The sequence below is a fragment of the Lissotriton vulgaris genome, unplaced genomic scaffold, assembly GCF_964263255.1.
Source record: "Lissotriton vulgaris unplaced genomic scaffold, aLisVul1.2 SCAFFOLD_1853, whole genome shotgun sequence".
In the NCBI taxonomy this organism is placed as follows: Eukaryota; Metazoa; Chordata; class Amphibia; order Caudata; family Salamandridae; genus Lissotriton; species Lissotriton vulgaris.
This window is the reverse complement of record NW_028249619.1, coordinates 339,526-364,686: the sequence shown is the minus strand read 5'-3', so window position 1 is coordinate 364,686 and position 25,161 is coordinate 339,526.

Sequence of the window (25,161 nt, the reverse complement as noted above, 5' to 3'; positions counted from 1 at the left end):
ACCTGAATAGGCCCAGTCTGCATTTATGGTGGTAGGAGGAGATTTCCCTTGCACCTGAATAGGGCCTGTCTACCTTACACAATGCTGTCTCCACCTCCAGCCGGGCAGCTGCACACAAGAGGACAGAACTGGTTTGGACTGGACTCGTAGACCCTTGCACAAAGAGAACAAAGACACTTTTGGGTATAAGTATTAGACCTAAAACACCTGAACTTTAGACTACTTCTGAAACCAAGAAGAACCTTTGCCAAGGAGAAGAGCTGAAGAAACAGGAGAAGTACTGCCCCTTTGTTGTGTGTCTGGGGTTGGCCTGCAGTAGCTGTTTCTGCCAAGGAAAGGACAAGGACTTTGCTGTGTGCTGTGTCCCCCTGCTTGAGGTAGATCTCCAAAGGCTTGAGTAGAGCTTGCCTCCTGTTTTGAAGTCTCAGCGATACAAAGACTTCACCCCAGCTCCACTGAGCTCCCTTGTTGTAAGTTCTGACCTGCTAAGAAGTGCCTGTGACTGTGTGGTGTCTCTGGAGGATGTTCCTGCTGTTGGGAGCTGGAAAAGCAATGAAACTACAAGAAAATCGACGCATCGCTCTTCTTCCTGCTGTTTTTCCGACACATCACCACTGTGTGCAAAGAATCTCCACGCATTGACGCCCTGTTGCTGAAACCGAAGCAGCACCTGTCGCGGCTGCAAGAACGGGCTCAATTTATCCTGTATGTAGCTCTATTTCCCTGCCTTTTTTCAGTAACCTTTTCTCCACCTCTTTCTTTTTATATACCATATGTTGATTGTCAACTTATTGCATCCATGTCCCTGTATATTAAAAAAGTATTATACAGTATTGAATGGATTACTACTTGGTCCATTAAACCTTTCAAAGTGACATTTTGGATAGTAGATACATAACCCAAAATTATTGACGTATGGTTTTTGTAAGTTGTGCAAAATAATGTGATGCTTACAGGCATATAAATATGTGTGTTATGTTTTTCCTATGACTAGAAGTACACCTGGCTCATGCGAAGAAAGGCAGAGGAGAACATCCAGTGGAAGAGGAAGGAGTGGCTCCTTGGACAAATAGTAAGAATTTTTACTTTCTCAGTACCAACTACTGCATATGTTAATTTAGTCCTCCCTTGGCTCCACGCAAACTTAGCAATCCTTTTTTTATAAATGATCCGCCTTCTCTGTTTCTGTCTCATACTCTCTACCATTCAGTTGGTAGAAGAAAAGATGTAGTGCCCAGTGCCTACTTAACTACAATTTATTCCATTCTTTCTGTCTCCGCAATCCCATCTTAGCATGTGCCACATTTCTCCCACAATTTCTACCTGAGTGACTACTTTCATGGCTTCCAGTACTGTTCCATCTACTACCTCCTATTAACCATGTGACAAAGCCCTCTAGTATGTGACACCCAACCATGTTCTCCCAGAGAATGTCTCCATCAATGTTGCATATTATAGTCAAGTAAATGGTGCACCATGTGTTTATTGTGCCATATTCATCAATGTCAAGGTATTTGACAGCTCATTCATTTATTAACTCACATTTTGTGTTGCAAGTGTCACCACATGAAATCATGTTAACTCTTAATCTTTTTAGTCCAAACAATCTATTTTTGGTGTTCATGGATTGATTCATAACAGGCACTGCTACTGCATTATGGGAAGTATGTATGGGACAAACCTTTGCCCTCCGACCAAGGATCACATTTAAAAAAACAATGGCCCCAGGGAACAGCAATGTTGTGGTACTGTGCAACAAACAAGTATTTGCGTTGAGTACTACAATTCATGTTCTTCTTATCTTTTTTCTTTGGATCATTTAGCTACTCTTGCCCAAAGACAGGCATCATAGGCCCTTTCCCAGTGGGAGACAGTCTCTCTGATGTGCCTCCTTAAAATGGAGGCCATTGCAGTGGAGTACTGCTGGCTAGTGGTGCTCTGGAAAGAGAAGAAGTAGGCAGCTGCTTCACCCTGACAACAGGTGGGGCACTGACAATGGCACTACTGCCTCTGCAGATAGAAAAGATCCCCAGCCACCCATGCAACCCCCTCAAGCACCACCACCATTACCAACACCACTGATTCCGATCCCGATCTCCTCCAGCAAATGGACCTTTTATGCAAGATGGAGGCTGCTGATGTCTAGAGAGAGGCATGACAGTTGGGAACAGGGGAGCTTGTTTTTATGGAATTTTCTAGGATGGGAGGGTAGACCTGTTGTGGGTGGATAGGATGGGACGGGCAATCGAGAACAGGGTCATTTGTGGGTTTTGGGGGATTGGGTGAAGGGGTGGGCCTGTTGTGAGAGAAGAGGTTGGGTGTTATATAACTTTTTGAAAAATGAATGGGTTTGTTTCCTATTGTGAATATCTGTCTTTGTATTACTGGTTGGAGTAGCATCACACACAGTTGAGGAGGAAGCACTACTAACGCAGTTATGAACAAACCTACTCTTAGCATCTACCCATCACAAACAAATGTTTACACTGTGTCCATCCCCTTTCCCCTTGAGGTTTTTTGCATTTTCCTAACTGATCTCCCTTGCCATGTGTTCTTAAGTAGGGTACATACCTTTCAACTTCTATTCCAGAATTTCCCTCCGACATATGGTGTGGTACACAGAATATGAATGACCATACACAACCCTGCCACCCTTTAATGGTTGGTCAGACAAAGCAGCAACTATCCTCGCATCAGTGGCAGTAATATTTGTATACTACTTACTGCCCTTGCCCTACCCTCTGGAAATAGTGACCACTAATGAGGTTTGTCAGCATAAAGGAAAAACAACAATCCCTCCTGCCCAAGAGCTTAATTACTTAACTGACTAGATAATGTGATGTCTTCTACCTGCCCCATAGTAAGCCCATACATTAATGCAGGGTTTTGCAAAAGGCCTTCTTAATTCTAGTGGCGGAGGATCAACTATCCTGAGAGAGATGACATCACAAGGCTTGCAACTGGGCATCATTATTATTCTACATAATTCTTGGGGGAGGGATGAACTAGTGCATCACAGCCATCAACTAGAATGAAAGTAAACATATACAAGGCTGCGACCACTGTGTTAAAACAACTAGCATCATTGTGCTGAGTTATTTACTAGAGTAAGCAAAATGAACCACTAAGTCTTAAGAGGAGTCAGGAGGACTTAGTGCAATGTTACTTCAGTAAAATACATAGGGAGTAGATTATAGAAAAAAGTGAATGCTACCTATCCTTGGGCACACATTGTTGTACCTAAGGGCCTGATTTATACTTTGGCGGACAGGATACTTCATCATATAATGTGACAGATATCCCATCCGCTGTATTACAATTACTATTGCATTTGTATTACTATGACATTAGTATTTTGGAGGACAAGATATCCATCACTTTGTGATGGGGTATCCCATCAACCAAAATATAAATCAGGCTCAAAGTCTTCACACTAAAATGTGAATTTCATGCCTGGGTAGGAGGGGTGGAGTGAGCAAATGTGTCAATGTTGGTAATCTCCTTCTATAACAGTTGGCATCGCTTTAGCCACATCTGACCCACCAAGTGCAAGATCTGTTGATGGTGGAAATTAACACACAACTGAACTCATCACACAACCTAAATGAAGAGAGTTAGGATTTCATGAATGATTGAGTGAGAAAGACAAGAGGCATACTAGCACAACATTCTTCAAGTTGATGAGCCCATCACATCTGTTGTAGTAGCAATATATCTGGGGGTAAGCAAAAGGTTTGAGGTGTCAGAGGATTGGGCGCACTGCTATGGGTTTAAGCGCATGTGTAAACAACAGACAATGTCATTAGGTGGTACAACTGGGTGAATGGAAAACCTGTGAAACCATTCATTAGTCTATCCAGCAAGCTGGTAAGACACTAGTCATGAAACAACAACCCTATGCACACACATGTAAAGTACAAGTGAAAATATATTGTAGGATTCATGTGAAGTAACACAAGGTAAAGTAGCAGAAAGACGAAGAAGTCTTGTGTATGTTGAGATCTTCAATTCTTTATTTTCATCATAGTGAAACAGCAGCCAGCCGACACGTGTTTCATCGCTCACGCGATTCTTCAGGGCTCGGACGCTACTGAAAAATACTGAGGAGGTCGCTCTGCCGGTGATACTTCGACCCGGTAGGGCCCTTGACCAACATGTTTTAAGTCCACAAAATATATATATATATGGAAGGTCCAGACATCCCGGGTCAATGTTCCTGGTCCCGAGACCAGGAATACTGACCCGGGATGTCTGGAATTGCTGCGCACTTCGCGGCATAAACTTCTGGCGCCTCAGTTGCCATTACGGGAGAGTGCCATTGATTGAAAGAACCTGACCCACGACCTTGGTGTGTAACTCTAATTTGATTGCCTGCGACATCCCAGTCTCTGATACATTATTCCTTTTTCACGCCACATTATTGGAGGTGCTACTTTACCTTGTGTTACTTCGCATGAATCCTACGATATATTTTCACTTGTACTTTACATGTGTGTGCATAGGGTTGTTGTTTCATAGCAATATATCTGTGCCAAATGCAAAAAGTCATTCAGTCCCCATATTCCCACCTTATCTAATGGATTTGCCACCTAGTCTTGAAAATGCAGAAATAGGGCACAGTTCACAAAATAGTTATAGCTAGGAAAAGAGAAACAATACTGTATACAAATATACATTCTTCTGGCAATGTCCGTCTTAGGTGCAGGGCTGAACAACAAAGCTGGAGAGCTTTGGGGCATTCTTCTTACAGGTGAGATCCCCTGATGAATGCATTAATAAATAATCAATATTAAAGAGTCGAGGTATGCATCATGTTGCCTCCGGAAATAAAGGGCATAGCCTAGTGCAGTGGTGTGCCATTAACTAAGAAAGGAAAGTAATCAATCCCATACCACCAATCTCAGATAATTAGTTTCATGTACCTGGCTGATTACTCAAATAATAACAACATTTTGCTATGTCTAGTCAAGAAGGCCATAAGTCAACCACTTAATTAGAGTTTGTTAATTGAACCACTACACTACATGTTCCTAATAAGAGCACCTCTCAAGTCCACTGCGGTAGGCTAAATTGAGTCCTCTTGTATCCCATTGAAGCAGATATGCAATGGCCCTTCTTCTGGTTGTTGTCAGTGATACTTTAGACTTTCACCGATAACAGATAAATCTGTAATTTTGAACAAGAAAATAACAACAATTTGCGGATAAATAAACTGACTGGATGCAGAAGAACCTAGAGATGATGGACTGAGTTAACAAAAAGAAAATGAAATTATATAGCCCAGTAAAATATAAAAGGCAAGCATTGATTCAGAATGATCCTCCAAAGATTAAATAATCAAGTGTAGCTTACTAGACCATCCCATTTACCGGAACATGAATTAGTTATTTGGCAATACTCATTAGTGCAAGTACGGTACCTGTTCCAAGGGAATTGTCCATTTACATACAGTCTTCTCGATGGAAGTGATACACAATATAGGGTCTTTGAAATATTTACTGGCAGCCCATCAAGGGAATGAAACAAGGAAATGGATGGAAGACATCTTCTAGTTCTTTAGCTTCTTTTTAGGAAACAGAGGCTTTCTCGTGTTGCAGACTTTCACAATTTTCTATTTCACATCAAAATGTGAACCAAAGGTTGAATTAGTCTTTCTCAGTTCTCACCACTCAGCCACTGACAGCCACAGCTAGTAAAATAATTGATATGCCATGCTCACTGGTCCACTCCATTTCAGTTTAATTTTTACAATCGGCAATGTAAGGCTCTCTCCAAATATAAATTACATACACGTTTTTTAAACATTGCTCCTATATAAAACTTCTGTTGTATTATTCTGAAAAGCTGAGTTTGTCCTTAAACTCCGGGGGTGGGGTCATCAACGGTATAATCACTGGCCAAACTTGAGTTCTCACACTAATTGACCTTGTCACCCTTGATTGTTTCGAGAGCACTAAAATCCTTAGGAATTAAGTGTTTGTTCATTTTAATCATCTCCAATATTTCTACGTTTTGAGGCAAGAGACTGGCTCTTCTGACTGTGCCAACTGCACCAGCTTCACTAAAAACTTGCTCCAAAGAAACACTGGCTCCAGTACATGCAAGATACTTTATTACCAGCCTGCTGAGCTCTGGTCACAGTGCCCTTTCCCCACACCAATAGATCAATTGGTCTTCAGCCACATACACATATGTTGGGTCATCCATATAATCTTGGAACATCTTCTGAGTTGTCATTGGTGCTACTTGCTGTCCCTGCGCCTCTGAATTTGACTTAAATACTGCTTAATGAAACCCACTTATTGCAGGGGTTGGCAATGAAATTAAAGCTGTTGTTACTGTGAATTTTGGAGGAGCAGGCAACAGAGTTGGCTGCTGCTGCAGTGTCTAAGAGCCAACAGCACTTCCCTATGTGAAGAATGATGGCTGTACTTCAAAACTTCTGCCCTAGCCTTGAATGTGCCGATCTTCTTCTTCTTGACCACTTGCTTTACTGAAGAAGCAAATCTTGTAAGCTAAGCCATGCATTTCAGTATCCTGTGGATCCAGTATTGTGGTACAGTTGTAGTTTTTGGAGTACACAATCTCTTTTTTGCAGCCTTCGATTAGGGTTCAAGCGAGAGATTAAGCTGTCCACTTACAGAATCTGCATCTTCATTGACACTTGTGAATGTTTGTTCCACCTTTTTCAACCAATCCTATGTGCAGTGTATTCTCTTGCCTGACTACTGGTCCACATGCTTGTCGGGAGGTGCATAGACTGAACAACACTCTGCTCTGTAGCGTTGCCAACCAATTGCAGTACCACATGATGCACCACTGGCACAACCACTGTGGTAAAATAGGTCCAGCAGGGAACCTTCCATTTTAGGCAGAGGTCCTCCACAAATTCCAAAAAGCCTACTCCTTCCACAAAAGAAAAGGGGAGGAGGTTAATTGCTAACATTTTAGTCAGCTTCCTGTTGAAGAAATTGGCGTTTTCTTGTTTCCTAAGGTATGGCAATTCCTTAGTAAACAAAGTCTTAATTGTAGGCTGTTTTTCTTGTGGGACTACTGCCACAAGTGGCCTATGGGTACCAGCAGGAGGTAGGATGACTGGTCGCTTTGGGGTGAAAGGCAATGTATCCTGCTCTGCCTTGCATCAGACAAAGGTTGCTGCAAGTGAGGTGTGTATACTATATGGGAGGATTATAGCGCCATTTCCTGTGAGGCTGCTGTTAGCATTCATTTCTTCATCCTCCTTACTGCCTTGTTTGATCACTTCAGCTGCTGGATTTCCCTAGCTATCAGCAGCAATGTTTTTTAGGTGCTCTTCCCACATGATTGAGCATTGTTTTTTCATTTTGCCTTCGGCCTTACAATGAGGCCCTTTCTTGTGGTACCAAACTGGCGAACAGAGATCTTTCTTATTGTGTCAAAGCCTGAGGAACTGGAGGCAGAGGTAGGTGGTTATATTGTTTGCCATTCTTTAAGTTGCGCAGGGACTGTGCTAGGGGTGGTGGTGTCTACAGGTTTCTGGGGTCTTTCAAATATGGGACACTACAGTGTTTTTGAAACTACATACCTCTGAGCATGTTGAATAGAGGTGCTTAATACCCCCTCTGTGCCACCCTTCACACTGATAATCACTGGCTGATCATCACCTCCTTCTCCTTTTGCAAGACTCTCAGGAGAATTACTTGTCCCTTGCTTTTTGGCTCAGCTGGGGTCCAATACATGTCCAATTATCAGAAGGGGGTTTGGAGAATAGGGAAAGTTCTCTTTTCTTGCTAGCTGGAGATTGTGAAGCCAATAGGGTAAGCGCAGCCTTCTCAACAATCTATTGCTCACCAGGAACCTCAACCTTCTGTTTTGTTCCTACTTCCAGAAGATCTGTTGCTGACTGCAGCTCCTGTTGTCGACTTTCATGCAATGATTCGGTTTGCAGCTGAGATAATTCAATTTCAAGTTCACTGCTCTCCATGACTGCAGGCATTGCAGCGCTGAGAAACATGCCCTTAAGTTTTGGTGGTGGTAGACTTGCTGATACAGGAGTGATCCTATCAGCCTCTTTTTGCTCAGGGTACAGCAAATATATGTAGATGGCCACCACTGCATGATCAGCAACAAGCATTTGCAATGCAATAGGTCTCGCATTTATGCAAGTTTGAGCTATTGACATTCTGAATGACAAACTTGAATCTGGGCCTGGCTGACAGGTTGGCCGCAGTTGCACAAGCACAGAGTAGTGTAAATAAATGGTGCCAGCGCCATGCGGTCTCTCTCTCTCTCTCTCTCCCTCGTCAGTCACCCAAGCGGTGTTCTCAGATTCTCTCTCCTGTCCCCAGATAATCGCTTGTGAGAGCAGCGCTATTAGCGGTAGGGCAGCACTATGCGGGTCCTGTGACCATGAAGCCTCCCACGACTTTAAAGGTTAACATAGTTAAGGAAAAGTGAATTCTATTTTATTCGTATGGTGAGACGCCATGGAACAGGGCGCAATTCCTAAGAATGAAGTCGGGGGACAACCAAGTTGGGCAATATACAAGTGACATCAGGGCATATGACATCACAGGAAGTGGCATCACAACCCAGGACCTTACAGGAAGGAAACTCTGCATTATTATTCCAGCTGGTCTAACATAATTATTATTCCTCTCTGCAGCATGGCCTTATGAATGCCTTCCACTAACGTCATTCTTTCGCTGAAGCATCTCGCGCTCCACAGCACCTAGTGTCTTTTTGGAGGATGGTGAGGTAGCCCACATTCATTACACACAGCACATTTTCCATTGAAATGACACTAAGATTGTATGGACATGCTTTTGTATAGACATGTTTTTACTGGTAAAACTATATAGGCCACATATCATCATCAAATATTTAACATTTGAACATCACAAAATAAAGTGTCTTGGTATGTTATGATTCTTTAAAAATCTTTGTTTCCGTCACACTTATTTTATTTACAAAAACGTGCTTCTTTTGTGTATTTTGAAATATGTGTATAGTCCATTTACAGAAATGTATAAGTTGTTCTGTGTTAAGAAAAAACAGGCATCCTATGGTCTGTCATACCCTAGCAAGACTGTCACCTAGGTCCCTTTTACAAAATCATTTCACTGTGCAGTCATAGAAATACAAGTAAACACCGGTTTCTAAATAAGAAGCAATTTGCCAGAAGACACACCATGACATTCGACCTTTGTCTTTGAACGAGCATCTCATTTGACAAGATAAACTCAAAATTCAAGACGTCTTTATTGCTCCTCACCGTCTGAACTACAGCATGGTTATTTCCAAGAGTGCTGCTGCCCACCTACTCCCACCCCCACCGCGCACCCCTGCCTTGCCTATGAACAAAAAGGCCAACATTTGGGTCTTCTGAGAAGTTGACCGAGCTTCCTGTAGTTATTGTTTGTATCATTCGTTGGAGGGGGTGGACTGTCCTACAGGACAAGCCAGCAGTGCCAGAAGGGCTGGTCTGACAGGCCAGTGTGTGGGGCGCTTCATTGGCTTGTTTTGGCCCTGTTTAATGAGCCGCCTTTTACTGCTGATTTTCCTGATATTACACCAAACAATGCCTGCAGCATGCACACATGCATGCCAGCTGTCCTACCTGCAAAACACCTACAGAGTCATTATAACGTCAAAACTATCCCGAATATACAAATGTGTGCTACTTTTTTAGGTATTTGCGTTTTCTGTATTTCTGTTCCAGACCATCCCTGTTAACTTATAGCTTAATATCCGCATCCCTCACCTCCCTCGCCCTCTTTGCAATCATATTGGCCCTCACAAACCAAAAATGTCTGTGGACTTCTGGTGGCACGCCCCTACGCCTACCTACAGCCTCCTCTGAGAATCATTCACCTACAGTGGCTACAATAAATACTTGACTTTGCCCTTGAGGGAGCAAGGTTTCATACATACAGAAACTGGCTTCTATTCAACCCTCTCAAAATAACCTTTAACTTATTAATCAACATGTTTCGTCCTTTAACATTTGCATTACACATATTTAGAAAGCTGGGGAAGCTTGCATAAGTGCTTTTACTAACATTCCTAAAATGGCTGCAGAAAACGTGGGAACTGTACTACGCATGCATCTGCCACATCTACATGGTGTGATGTATTTCGACTTTGGAGGGAATTTCTCGCTTCTGCGCACTAGTGTCAGAAATGGCTGCTTTAAAACTCACATGCTAACGCTTATGCTGCTGCTTGTACTAAGCTTGTTCGTTCTACTAAACTATTAATGCAAAAGTTAAAGTAAAGTAATGGGGTTAGAGTAGAGATAGGTGGTATACAGTGCATTCATTTATTTTTGTATTCTAATATGTTTCTCTTTGACTTTCTTACTTGCTCGAATTTGGGCCTGAGGGGTGTCTTGAATCGCCATTTTGAAACCCTTTCTGCGCATGAGCCGGGAGAAACGAGAGACCTCGAACTGTGGCATTGAAACCATGCCATGGATTGTCTTACCCGCGATGCGCCTGAGAACTTCACCCCATGACCTAGGAAAAGGAAGAAGACTTACAAAATGTTTCAACATTGTATGCTACAATGAAATAATATGGGTGGGCAGAATAAAATTGTTAGAAAATAAATTATAGGTGGGAACTTGATCAATTCAGGAGAAAATTGTAAAGGAGGGATGAGTGCAGAGAGTGAGTTTCACGTCACAGAAAGAGCAGCACAACCATTGGTTAACACTGTTTGTAAGTTAAAACTGCATTGGTCATTACGAATAAAAGACGCGCTGGTATTGGAGAAATATTTCTGCAAAATAAACAAACTGAATTAATTGAACTAATTGACATTTCGTGCAAATTAAATAGCGGTATATGTGGCATTTAGATCCAGCATTTATACGAAATCCTCCTGATAGAAAATACTTAGGATTTGCTCAAAAACAACAGATTAGAGGAAGAATTCACATCATGTACGGAGAAAAAAGAAAAATGTCGCTTTTCAAAAGAATAAATAATTATTTCAAAAAAGACAAAGCTATTAAAACCAGAGAAGGGATTATTATTCCACCACCTAATACGCCCGCATCATACATGATGGTGGAAAGGGGCTAGAACAAATGTATGTGGTTGGAAAACTGGATAGAGTACACTAAGGAAGATGGTATTTTGGCATTTCCAGAACATGGCACCTTTAATGGTAGAATTTTGTATAACTTAAGAAATCGTATGAATAAATTAGATCCCAGACCAAGATTAATGCAATATGAAGCTCTAGAAGATGGGAGACAGAGGCATTTGAGCGAGACAAGTCCAGAAGTGATAGAAATTTTATCCTAGATTTCCAAAAGAAACAAGAGATAAGCAAATGAAAAGATGGAGACAATCTATGCTAGTAGAAGGGTTATATCCTGTTTTTACCACAGAAGAACCGACAGGAAGTAAAGGTACAGAGAAAACGAGAAATGTAATGACTAGTGGTGATTCGGAAGATAATAATTTAGATGACTTATTATTGAAAAACCACCACCTTACCAAGAAGAAACTCATAGAGTTACTCATAGTGCTCCACTGGATGGAGTTTTGAATGCTCAGATCTCTACTTGATATACAGGGGAGAGCTTCAATGTTGGACTAGTAATAAAAGTTCTCCATGTCGGATCAGAAGGAAAGCGTGTTGTAAAGATACAGTGTTTATGTTTAATTACCTTGGCTGGTGACTATTAATTTGATGAATAGAATGTTCAATATGTAGGGTGGTATCTCTGCTGAGTTATGATTATACAATGGAACTTTCGATGTTAACTTGAACAATGGCATTGTTTAAACATATATACAAAATAATATTATGTTTGGATTGTATCGTGACAATATTTTTTATATTTGTATTTTTCTTTGTTTATAGCCCTGATGATGTCACGGATGGGGGAAACGCGTTGGCTGTTAATCTGTTAATTTTGGTTGTAGATGAAATAAGTGATGTGTCTTCTGGAAGCTAACTTAAATTGATATATGCTCCTGAATAAAGAAAAACCAACGTCAAATTTTCACTTGTTTGGAGGAGTACTTATGTGAACTGTTGGTCGATCAATACTAAATACAGACATTGTTGTAAATTGAATTTGAATTTGCATACGCCCTCTATTTTTCAGTTTTCACCTAGTATTTTTAAGGTTAGAATGGTGTACCATGAGGCGGTTGAGTGTGGGCGTAGATTTTGTGAAAAGCATTACTTGTGTGGGAATAACCCCTAAGGGATCCTACACTGTCTGGTATAGATTTAATTATACATGAAACCTCATTAGAAAAGGTACTTCAAGAAAGAGAAAAAGAAGCTTTAAATAAACAGCGTAGTGCATTAATTCTGAAAATTTCTCAATTAAATACAAGTCCTGAAGCCCTGACAATACCTGTAACCTTAGGACCCGTAGTTCCTTTATATGGAGATAAGCAAACTAATCCTAAAGCTCCCGTTCTGACTACACCTATAGTACAGCCGAGAAAAGAAACCCTAATAGTTGATGATCAAGCAAGTAAATGCGAGTCAGTAATTTCCTTAATGGATTTACCTATACGAGAACCAGTAAATGACTCGATCAGAAAAATGACTCCCCGATGTTCAAAAGAGGTACAGATTGAGACATCCTCAGGAACAAGGCATGCAACTGTAGTAAGCCCAGAAGAATTAGATTGATGGACCCGACACATAGAGAAGCCAAAATCACAGTCAAAGGTATTGGACATATTCAAATTAAGGGTGGAATTGAATGGTAGCAGGAAATGTGGGATTGGACAGACTAAACTCATTTGATGAAGATGAATTATTGTTTATATGCAGAACTTTTACTCAAAATACAAAAATATACAGTGAAAAGTTAATGAATATGGCTTCGGAAATGGGAATTGACATTGGTAAATCAAAGGGGTTGCAGAAACCTTTATAGAGCTGATTTTTGTAACAAAGATTTAGAAAACATGAATGTATCAGGATGAAAATTGCAGATAAAGGAATAGTCATTGTTGCAAAATCAGGATATTTAGATAACTAGAAAGCTAGATGGACAAAGACGAAGGATGAGGCACAGGCAAATAAAACCACTTCTGAGTATTTACTAAAAGAAACTGAAAAGGTTGAAAGATTGTGTCCAATAAGAGAAGTGCCAGGAGGAGGTTATGTACATGGCCCATGGTCCCAACAGGATATTTGACCATTTAATAATGATTTCCAAAAGCTCAGAGAAAAACCTGTAGAATGGTACTGACAAGTTGAAAGGTTTGTGAAAGTGTCGAAGGTGCTGCTTAGATGGTTTATTTGACATTGTTGTTCCAGCTAATATGTGGACCAAGTGGAAAATTACAGTGGATTTGCCAAGTGATGAATACCCTAGAGATCCTAAAACAGGAGCACCCTCAGACGATGTCATCAAGAAGTACAATCAGGTGATAACTGACTTAAAGGGGAAGATTCCTCTGAAAGAAACCGATTGGACTAAAATAGACAGAACCACCCAAAATAAAGATGAATCTGTACGTGCATATTATGAACGCCTCTTGCAGGAATTTAAACAGTTCAGTGGTTTAGAAATCATTGATAATAAGGACAGGACACATTTTATTTATGGTTTTGTGTCCAGATTAAAACCTGAAATCTACCAAACAATTAAAGAGCATAAACATGCAAAATACCGTAAGGATGAAATTGATAATAAACAAAAGAAGTTAGAAGAAAAGGGAATGTGGCCTCAAGTAAAAATGGAAGAACAACAAGAGCTTCAATTAAGTCAGCAGGCAAATAATCAGAAAAGAGGGGATGGCCAAAGTGAAAGAAGTAGGGGCAAACCAAGAGGGAAAATGAGTAAAGAAGAGGCAAAGAAAAAAATTCCTTGTCATGGGTGCAGAAAATTGGGGCATTGGAGAAACAAGTGTAAATTAATACAGAATAATAATGTCAAAAATCAAAATTTAAATCCACAGACGCAGAATGAGGTGTTAATGTGACAACTGCAACAGGTAATACAGCCCTTATGCCAGATTTTGTGAGTCAACCCAAATACAGTTTGGGCACAGGATTTCGGGAGGGAAGTGGTAAGAAAAATACAGTAACACCACAGTTTCTTTTACTGGATACATTTTTTGAAGATAAGTCGTACTGACGGTGCCTGAGAGGGGGGGAAGAGGATTGCGTACTTGGCGCATTCTTACCGGTAGATCAGTCAGGTCCTTTACATTGAAGGGAAAGTGGAGGGAAATTATGTTACCTTTTTGTTGGACACTGGTGCTACCCGTTCTACTGTAAGAACAGCAGACATCTTAAATCTACCCCTCTAGGGAGAAGCAATCCAAGTAGTGGGCTTTTCTAATAAACAAATTAGTACCCCTGTCACAGAACGTATGGAAGTCTGTATTGGTAACTTCTGAGAAATGCACAAATTCCTAGTGTGCGATTCTAGCCCTGTAAACTTGCTAGGAAGGGATCTACTGTGCAAAATGTACAGCACATTTTTTTGTACACCAAATGGTGTTGAAATTCAGATTCCAGATGAAGAGGAAGTGTATAAAAATTATGCTAGCCAGACAAGAAACAGAAGTTAACAAGATGTGCCTAGAAGATTTACTAGGAGAACTCAAAAAAATTGTGAATCGTGATGTATGGGATTTTTTAGGTAAAGAAGTAGGCCTAATGGCAGATGTCGATCCCATAAAAGTGACAGTAAAGGAAGGAGCAGTTTATCCAAATATATTCCACAGTACAAAATGAGTCCCGAAATAAAAGCAGGAGTTGCGCAAGAAATAGGGTGTTTGGTTGAACAAGGCATTTTAGCTGAAATAATGAGCAGTCCTTGTAATTCACCTATAATTGGTATAAAGAAACCAAACGGAAAGTACAGGGTGGTCCAAGACCTCCGTAAAATTAATAAAATTGTCGTCCCATGTTGCCCAATAGTACCAAATCCAGCAGAGATTCTGTATTAAATACCATGGGGAGCAGGATGGTTCACTGTAATTGATTTATGCCATGCTTTCTTTTCCATCCCGCTGCATCGAGATAGCAAGTTTTTATTTTGGTTCATATTTGACGAGCATGTTTACGTTTGGAATCGTGTTCCTCAGGGGTCCTCAGGGGTACATGGACATGACAAGGTGACAGCTGGTAATCGTTATGCTGACCAAGTGGCCTAACACTGTGCTCAATATAAACTGGCAGTAAACAAGAAAATCGAAGCATGTGGAAACAGCTTCCAGCTTATGCTATTGAGAGGTGTGAATACATGGGAAGAAGTCAAAGATTTACAAGGTGAAGCAGAGCCCAAAGTAAGGGAAGAATGGTGGTAAATAGGGTGTCAGATAAGACCTGAAGATGGCATAATAGACAACCGAGATGGGAAACCAGTACTACCTGACTGTATGCTTGCACCAATGGCCAGAATGTACCATGGGGACACACACATAGGGAGAGAGGCAATGGTGCGGTTATTCAGACGGGACTGGTTCAATGCAAAGTTCAGGAACATAGCAGAGGGTCTTTGCCAGAGATGCCTAACATGTCAGTGATTAAACCCTGGTAAGAAAACTGTAGTGTGTCCTCGGAAAATTGGGAAAGCAGAAGGCCCATTTATCAGACTACAATTTGACTTAATTCAGTTACCTGCTTGTCGAGGATTAAAGTATACCTTGGTCATTGTCTGCCTATTTTCAAAATGAGAGGAAGCATACCCTACCCGCAGGAATGACAGCTTAACTGTAGCCAAACTCCTTTTGCGAGAGCTAATTCCTCGGTTAGATTTTCCAGTAACGATTGAGTCAGACATTTTAGTAATGAAATTATTGTTCTGATCTGCGAAGCATTTAACATTGAGCAAAGATTGCACTGTGCATACCGCCCAGAGGCTTCTGGAGTCGTAGAACAATTGAATGGCACAATCAAAACAAGATTGGGAAAGATGTGTGAATCTACCCAATTAGAATGGCCTGATGCTTTACCTCTTGTCCTGATGGAAGCCAGAAGCATATCAGACAAGAAAACAGGCTTGAGTCCCCATGAAATACTCCTGGAAAGGGCAATGAGACAAGCATGTGTGCCAGGAGATCAGCTGTTAACTATATCTGATAATTTAGTGTTGGAGTACTACAAAGAGTTGGCTGACCAAGTGCGTTCTGTCTCTCACTAGGTTGGGGAAGACGCTTAAGCCAGACATTCAACTCCAGCACACAATTTGAACCCTGGAGATTGGGTAGTGATAAAAAACCACACCCGGGAATCTTGCCAAGCACAAAGCTGGGGAGAGCCACATCAAGTGATATTGGTTACCACCACAGCTGTAAAGTGCAAGGGAATCCCCAAATAGATCCACGCTAGTCATACAAAAAGAATAACAGACCCTGACGAAGTGGAGGCTGAAGGTTGTACAGCTGAAGGGTCACAAGAAGTTGATCCTGAAGTAGTTGACGAAGTACAACTGAGCACCAGTCAGGATGAATGGACTCCAGTGGTTAGCATACCTGAAATAAGAGTGAAAACAAGAAGCCAGACATATTTAGATAGTCAGACTGATAGCGAGGACGAGATAGGCATAGAAGAACATACTCAGATTACAGAGAAACAAACTAATGGTAATCGTGAGGAGGACCAGATAAGGAAAGAGCAATATACTCAGACCAACAAAACCCCTGCCAGAACTCCATTGTCTGAGGAAAGACAGATGGGTACTAGACAAAACGCACAGGCGGAAGACAATCAAGAATCTGTAAGACCTGTGCAGGACAAGACAAGAGTAGTAAAATGGGTTCAGGACGAAGAAAAAACTTCAGGCCCAACAAAGTCATATCCTGAATCAGATCAAATTAATGTAGAAGAACCCATCCAGGCGGAACAGTCTACTATAATAAGCCCTGGACTAGGTCAGTTAGGTAGGATACCTGAGGTTGATGAAAATCAAGTTGTGCCACAACTTAGAGAAAACAGAAGAACATTTGAAGAATCAGAAAGCACAGTACCAGTTAAAAGACTCAGAAAAGACGATAAATGTCCTGGTGTTGTTAAGAGACTGAAATATCGCCTAGTTACAATAGATGAAGAACCTGAACAGGTGGACGAAGTAACCAGTCGAACTGAACCTTTTACAAGCAATCAAAGAAGTAGAAATCCACGCCTGAAAAAGCTGAACAATAAATTCAAAGGCCCTGAATGGACATACGTCATCATTGAAGTTTTCGAGACTTTGGACATCAGTGATGAAAGTGATGAAGAATTGATTGCTGATCAAAATATTGAAGAAGGGAGGTCAACTTTAAATAAAATCACAGATGTATTCTGTGTAAAATTCTCGAAGAAGGGTTAAGCCTCCTTAGTTAAAATGGCTGATAAAAGAGTTACTGGAAACTGGAAAAGAAGTTGTCATAAAGACATGCTGTAGGATATGTATGTGTAGTGCGTTTATAGTACTTTTAGTATGGCTAGGACTGACAATAGCAATACCTTACTTGATGGCTGCTAAACACTAGTATACATGGAAAGATAGCGCACTATAAACAAGATAGAGTAGACTTAGAAGCACCTGATGAGATAGAATGACATCACTTTAGAAACAGAAACGAAACTGATATGAATGTATTCGCTAGCCTATTGGTACGATATGTAGAGACTGCAAATTAGTGATTGTTATGTTTGTATGAAATTACGTACTTCAGTAGCTGAAGGTGTTACCTACCACCATTTACCTATGACATATGGCATTTCCTGTAGCATAATAACTAGCCTGTTTTATAAAACTGGAAAATTACAGTATTACTATTCTAACATAGATGTCATTTTCTCTGAGATTCCTATCCGTAGAATGATGAATCCTGTCCTTAGTAGTAAAGATTCACAATTCATGGGTGAATATTTTCTAACAATGGAAACCATAGATATAGCTGATGCGCACAAAGACAATTTAACCTGAAAACTACACAAAGAATATAAGATATTTTAAAATTTAGTAGAGAAAAGGAGACAGGATTTCCATAGAAGAGCCACTGAAACGAAACCCCAGATACCCAAAATGGGCTGAAAGGGAGGAATGTATGGTAACTGGCAAACCTCATGCTGCTATGTCTTTGGACTTTGAAAAAAATGGGAAAATCTGTCTCCATAGAAAGAAAACTGAGTACAACAATGTATTCATCGGTTCCAGTGAATATGATCTCAATTTCCTCATAATTGGGGGTTGGGGGCTAAAAGGGGGAACTGCTCCAGTATTTCCTGGAGTCTATTATATTAGTGGGAGCAAAGCTTACTTTAAGCTGCCTGATCATTGGCATGGGACTTGCTATTTCGGAATAGTATTCCCAAAGGAATACCATGTAAAAAGAATCACTGGAAGCAATGAACACGAAAATGTACTAACATGATATAAAAGAGCTAGTTTTGTGGAAATTGTAGGTGATATATTTAGTGCATTGATACCTTCAGTGGGAGTGGTTCTGAATACTCAAACAATCTGTAAATTGTCTACAGTGGTGGGTCGCTTATTGACTGACACTGCTGAAGGTTTCTTATTGATCAATACCGAATTGGTTGCGAACAGATCAATGGTTTTACAAAATCGACTTGCTCTTGATATATTATTAGCAAAAGAGGATGGAGTCTGTAGAATTTTTAAAGCGCGACATTGTAGCACTTATATACCTGATAAAAATGTTGAAATTGGAAGGTATGTAAGAAATAGCACTCATTTGGAAGAAGAACTGAAACCACTGGAGGTTGCTAGTGCATGGAAGAGACTAACTGATGGTCTCTCCTATGTTGGTAATTGGATATCTAATGTAGGCCTGGGCGTAGTGAGCGTAGTGGGGCTTCGCGGAGCTACGTGAAGTGGGCGAGAAACTACGCCCACCTCCGCACCGCAGGCCTCCCTCCCTCCCGCCCTCCCTAAATACTTTAATTTAAATGTTAGAAAGAATTAAAAGGCACTTACCTTGCCCACCGCTGCCCGCCGCGTCTCTGGGGCTCCCTCTCTTCATCGCCGCCGTCTTGGGTACTAATGCGCATGCGCGGGCGGCCGCGCATGCGCATTAGTACCCAAGACGGCAGCGATGAAGAGAGCAAGCCCCGGGGACGCGGCGGGCAAGGTAAGTGCCTTTTAATTCTTTCTAACATTTAAATTAAAGTATTTAGAGAGGGCGGGAGGGAGGCGGGTGGCGGCCAGCTACGCACCGTCTGCGGAGCGTGCGTAGTGCCGAATTCTACGCCTGCTACGCAAAATGCGTAGAAGCCGGCACTGCGCACACTCCGTGCACGGAGCATAGCTGCCCGCCCACCCTTAATCTAATGTAGGTAGAAGTATTGAAAGGTAATGTTCTGATGCCAATAATGGGAATATCACTAATAATATTGGTGATAATGATTTGGTGCAAATGCTGCAGAAATAGAAAAATATATACAGTAAATGAAAAAAAGAAGAAAAGAAAGTTAGATGAAATTCAAATGGAAGAACTAAAAGGGGACATGTGTAAGAGAATGAAAGTTTTCCGGAGTGAGAGTGAAAAAAAGAAATCCCAAAGTGATTGAAGAAATTGAACTGGGAGAGTGTTGCAGTTGGCATCTGGTTCCTTAATTTGTGATTAAATAAAATATCATCAAAGAGGGGATTGATGGAGCAAGGTTTCATACATACAGAAACTTGCTTGTATTCAACCCTCTCGAAATAACATTTAACTTATTAATCAACATGTTTCGTCCTTTAATATTTGCATTACACAACATATTTAGAAAGCTGGGGAAACTTGCATATTTGCTTTTACTAACATTAACCAGAGTGTCCTAAAGTGGCTGCCGAAAACGTTGGAACTGTACTACGCATGCGTCCGCGACATCTACGTGGTGTGACATATTTCTGCTTTGGAGGGAATTTCTCACTTTTGCGCACTAGTGCCAGAAATGGCTGATTTAAATCTCACATACTAACGCTTATGCTACCGCTTGTACTAAGTTTGTTCGTTCTGCTAAACTATTAATGAAAAAGTTAAAGTAAAGTAATGGGGTTAGAGTAGAGATAGGTGGTATACAGTGCATTCATTTATTGTTGTATTCTAATATGTTTCTCTTTGACTTTGTTACTAGCTCGTATTTGGGTTTTAGAGGTGTCTTGAATCTCCATTTTGAAACCCTTTCTGCGCATGAGCTGGGATAAATGAGAGACCTCGAACTGTGTCATTGAAACAATGCAAGGATTGTCCTACCCGTGATGTGCCTGAGAACCTCACCCTATGACCTGGGAAAAGGAAGAAGACTTACAAATTGTTTTAACATTGTATGCTAAAATGAAATAATATTGGTGGGCAGAATAAAACATTATGGGTGGGAACTTGATCAATTCAAGTCAAATTGAGATGATCTCATCTTAGTATGGTGTGATGTCCTCTCCTCATCTTTCGACCAATCACTGAAGGGGAACACATAGATTTGCAACATTTAGGGGTGGTACATTGCCTTCGAAATGGTATAACTAAGGTAAGTTTAGATGGAGAAATTGACCGACTTGTCCGAATAGCTGACCTGTCACTGACCCAACGCATGCCATAGGAGATCGAGAGCAGAGGTGCTGGTGGAGCACTGTCAAAAGAATCGAGGTGTTGGGGGAAATTACCGATTACCCAGTCAGGGTACTAATTGGCTTGCTGAGAGAGAGGGGTGTGACGCTGGCGTTGCACTTAGAGGAGGTCACCTGTCCTGATCTGCACCTGTCTTGTCCCGTGGGCACCTGATTAGTTGGGAGCCTAGCCCTGGTCTTTTTTGCCCAGCCCGTGACCAGGATTGGTCATTGCACCATTCTAGGTAAATATAATCCATGTGGTATGTCCTTGTGCTATTTCCCTTTCTCACCCTTCTCAGTTACAGATGTTTAAAGGTGTTACTATGATTTCTTACAAACTTTATGTCCTACTGATTATATTCCTGCTCGTAAAATGTATGGTCACTGTATTGTGGCCTTTTTCATCTTGACTTTTTCATCTTGAAAATCTCTCATAGATAAAGCTTTAAAACTTTCCTGAGTCTGTGGTCATTACAGGAAAAGGTAAATGTGTTTAAATATTGCCTATTTTTTCTAACTCCCTCTTCGATCCCTAGGACTTATAGCAAAGGTGACAAGGATTGCTAAGTCATGGTTTACAGGGATAAGTCCAAAAAGGACTCAAAGTACTGATAGGGGATTAGATAGCAAAAATCACAGGCAGGACGGCTAGTTAAAAGTGTGAATGTTTTAAGGGCCCAGGTGAGTATGGTAAACTGAACTAGTTGTCCCGCGCGCTCTATCGCCCTCATTGTTAGGCCGATAGGTTGTGAAGTACAACTATTGAAAATTTAAATTGAAGTGCACACCACCCCATCCGCACTTATCACACGCTAACCGGTGGGCTCTCGTTATTACACCGACCCCAATCCCTTTAGATCAATGAGACACCGATGGGGTCGGTGTAATAAAGAGACTCATTTCCCTTGGTACTGTCCACACAATGGTCACACAACGGTCACAGACCTCAGGTTCTAATGTATATAACTGTTCATGTTTATTTAAGAAAAAATGCTTTTGTATTGAATTACCGTGTCCGTTCGAGTTGTTAGTTTCGTTCTTATAAATTCTCTGTTATTTTAATCTCAGAGGCTATCGCATGTTCTAAAGTGCAAGAAGTCTCAGAACAAAACGTTTTTGTTGTTACTGTTCGCTGAACAACGTTATGTGTGAATAGAAGCATACCTACCGACACCACTTTAGGCACCGGACAAACACACACCATCCCTTTAATGTGCAGAATCTTTTTCAAAAGGCGCACACTCCTGTGTATTGAAAAACAATGGTTCTCTTTACCATCCCTGCGCCTCTGATTTTCACCAACAATAAGCCTTCTAGAAGAATGCTTCATTTGATGACGTCCGCTGGGAGACTCAGGAGCGTGATTTTGTCTTGCAATGTGAACAAGCATCGATCTTTTAGCTTTTTGGGCCATGTGCTTCTAATTAGCATGAATTAGAAACACATGGCCCCATAAAGATAAGAAAATGCTTTGTGACAGCAGCAAAGCAGGCGCCACAGACGGATCGGAGGCGAAAGGGCATTCACAAAAAACCCTCCTTTCCACTGGCAGGCCATCGTTTTGCATAAACAGTGATGCCAGCCAATGGAAATGAGGGGCGGGGCTTAAAGCCCTTCTCTGAAATATACAAGAAAAAAAGAGGGTCAGAGCATAAAGATCCAGCATCAGACTTTGACATGTGTAATGGCCTCTAAATCCTTGCAAAGATTCATCAGGTCTGTGATCTGACCACATACATCCCAAAAAGGTAGTATGCAAACCACCACTAACAAAAGCACACAATTAACCCTGCACCCGAGAAGCACAAACAATCTAATTGTAAAGGCAATATTGCATCATATTTCAAAAACAGAACAGTATATAAGTAAATAGTTTCCCAAATGAAAAGACCAGACAATCGTATTTTTTAATTGTAGAAAACGTTGTCCTTTCTATTCCAAAAACGTCATTCTTTAAAATACACGACAGAATTGCTTGCCAATGCGTTTCATCCCTCATGGGACTTCTTCAGGGCTCAAAAGATTCTGTATCTGCTGAGTTCAAATGTGATATTTGGATCATCAAGGAAGATATGGTATATGGTAAATCGTGTCCCTGATGTCAATATTGCATCTGTATGAGCGAGATGCATCAACAAGGCTGCATGTAATCAGAAGGCAAAATCTGAAAGAAAAACATGAATTACTTGCTGGTGGCCCGCCAGGGACCATGGGAACTCTATAAAAGGCGGAGGGCAGGTAAAAATAAATAAATTAATCAAAACAACAACACTGTACTAGAATGAGCCTCAAGCACAAATACACATTTCAGGATTTTTTCTAAAAACAATGATGTCATAAGCTTCTTCTATCAATGTTACTAGAAAATAGTTTTTATAAGTGGCATAAAGGTAATGAAGCACAAAATGGTACCACCAAACACAAACATTCTAACTAACTGTTATGTAGTTAAGTATTCAGAATGCATTAGGTCGTTGCATTCTAAATAAGGTGCTGTGGAATGTAGAATGTACTGTATGACAGATTGATGCAGAGCTGTTGGTGAGCAACTGTGTTTTACTGCTCTCAACCAGTGGGTCTTGCCTGACACTTGAATAAATATACTGTATTCCTATTTATGACTTCGATCAGCTTTTATTTACCATCATTACAATGGCAACACGTGTTGGTTTTAGAGTCTGCCCACTGTGAAAACATCTACACATGTGGCGGTCAGCATTTGTTTGCATTTCAGGACGGCATTGAGAATTACGTGAGTTTGCGAAGGCTGCCTTTACTAATTTCTCCCAATGCAAAATTAAGGCATTGTGAATTTTTTACATCAGAGGTACAAGGAAATGTTACAAGTGAACAAGGTGGGGCATTTTCAGAGTGTCTGCCGGAGTATGAGAGCCAGCACAGGGGTGAGTGTAAATGTAAATGATGTACGTGACTCTTTGGAGAATATGATTCTTATGTTATAAGATGAACTCATGGACTTCAATGTTAATGCAATTAAAACGTGTTTTAAAACGCACCACTGGGAAACGTGGCCTTAGATGTTATGGCTGATATGTGTTTCCCATTCATCATACTTTCTGAAGATATTTTTAACAATAATTGACGCAATGTAAAGTCAAGGAAAACCTATGTGAATCCTCAAGAATTTGGTAACTTTAAAATTGATATGTTGGGCTACTTTGAGGACAAACTGGAATTTCAGGGGTGCAAATGTATTTTAAAATATATATGGCAGCCAAAGGAAATGATATTGTCTGGGTTGATGTTATGTCTATGTACTGATAGTCCCATAGTTCTAAGGGAAATTGCACTGAACCATGTGAAAGGTCAGCATTCCAAATGTAGAGAAGGAGATTAAAAGTATAGTGCAGTATTTGAGGATAAGGTTGGGCAAGTGAAAGGTTGCACACATTGTATTAAATCTAAGACAGGGTCAGTTACTGTCCAGCACAAAGTGTGCATGGTACAGTTAAGAATGTGTGCTCAGATCAGACAACACCAGGATAATTTATGTGCAGAAGGTATCATTGAACCGGCTGACAGTTTGGAACGGAGTTTGGCGTTTTGATAACTTTAAAGAAGAAATGGAGATTTACTTCTATGTGTGGACTTGAAATCAGTAAAAAAAAATATTGTGTAGGACAGACACCCACTGGCAAGAATTCAGCAGTTGTTGCGGCAGTCAATGGGGCTAAGTATTTTTCTATTATGGATCTCAAGTCGGCATATAACCAAGTATCCTTGAAGGAGGAATATAAATATCTTACAGATGAGATGTTGTTACTCCGTTTATGGTTTATATGTTTTTAAGGTTGCCATTTGGGTTGGCCTCAGCAACCAGTGTTACCCAAAAGTTCATAGACACATTGTTCCAGAACATAAAGGGGGTGCAAATCTTCAGGATGACAATCTTATTTTCACTGAGACGAATGAAGAGCATAATAGATTATTGGATTGTGTGCTTTGTACATTGGAGGGTGGAGGAATGACTGTGAGTAAGGATAAATGCAAATTTATAGTGAAATGAATTGATTATTTAGGACATAGGATTACTAGTGAGGGCAATCTTCCTAAGGCAAATTTTTATAAGTGCTATTAATAATGCTATTAAGCCCTTTGACAAAGATTCATTGAGATCTTTGTTAAGACTAGGAGAGTACTACGCAAGATTTGTTCAGCGGTATGCAATGTTTGTGGAACCAATACTAGAACTTTTGAAGAAAGGGGTGCCGTTTGCATGGACAACGAAACAGGATGCTGCTTTAGAGAAGGTCACAGCTTTAATTGCTCAAGCTCCAGCGCTTATCCCATTTGATCCAAATGAGACATTTTATGTGACACTTAATGCTGTCATTGGGATTGGAGCAGTTTTTAGTCAGGTGGTTAATGGCAGAGAGAGAGAGGTCTCTATTATTTCAAGAGCTTTAACAAGTGGTGAGCTACATTCTAGCACAATTGAGAAAGAGGCGTTATCCTGCATGTAGGCTGTACAAAGCTGAAGAATGTTTTGCTGGGAAAACCATTTGAGTTAGTATATATAACTGATGGTGTGAGGTCAGGTAAAGCATCTTCTTGGCTGGTAAGTCTGATTGCTAGACTTCAAGTATTCAACTTTGAAATACAGCATATTTTAGGGG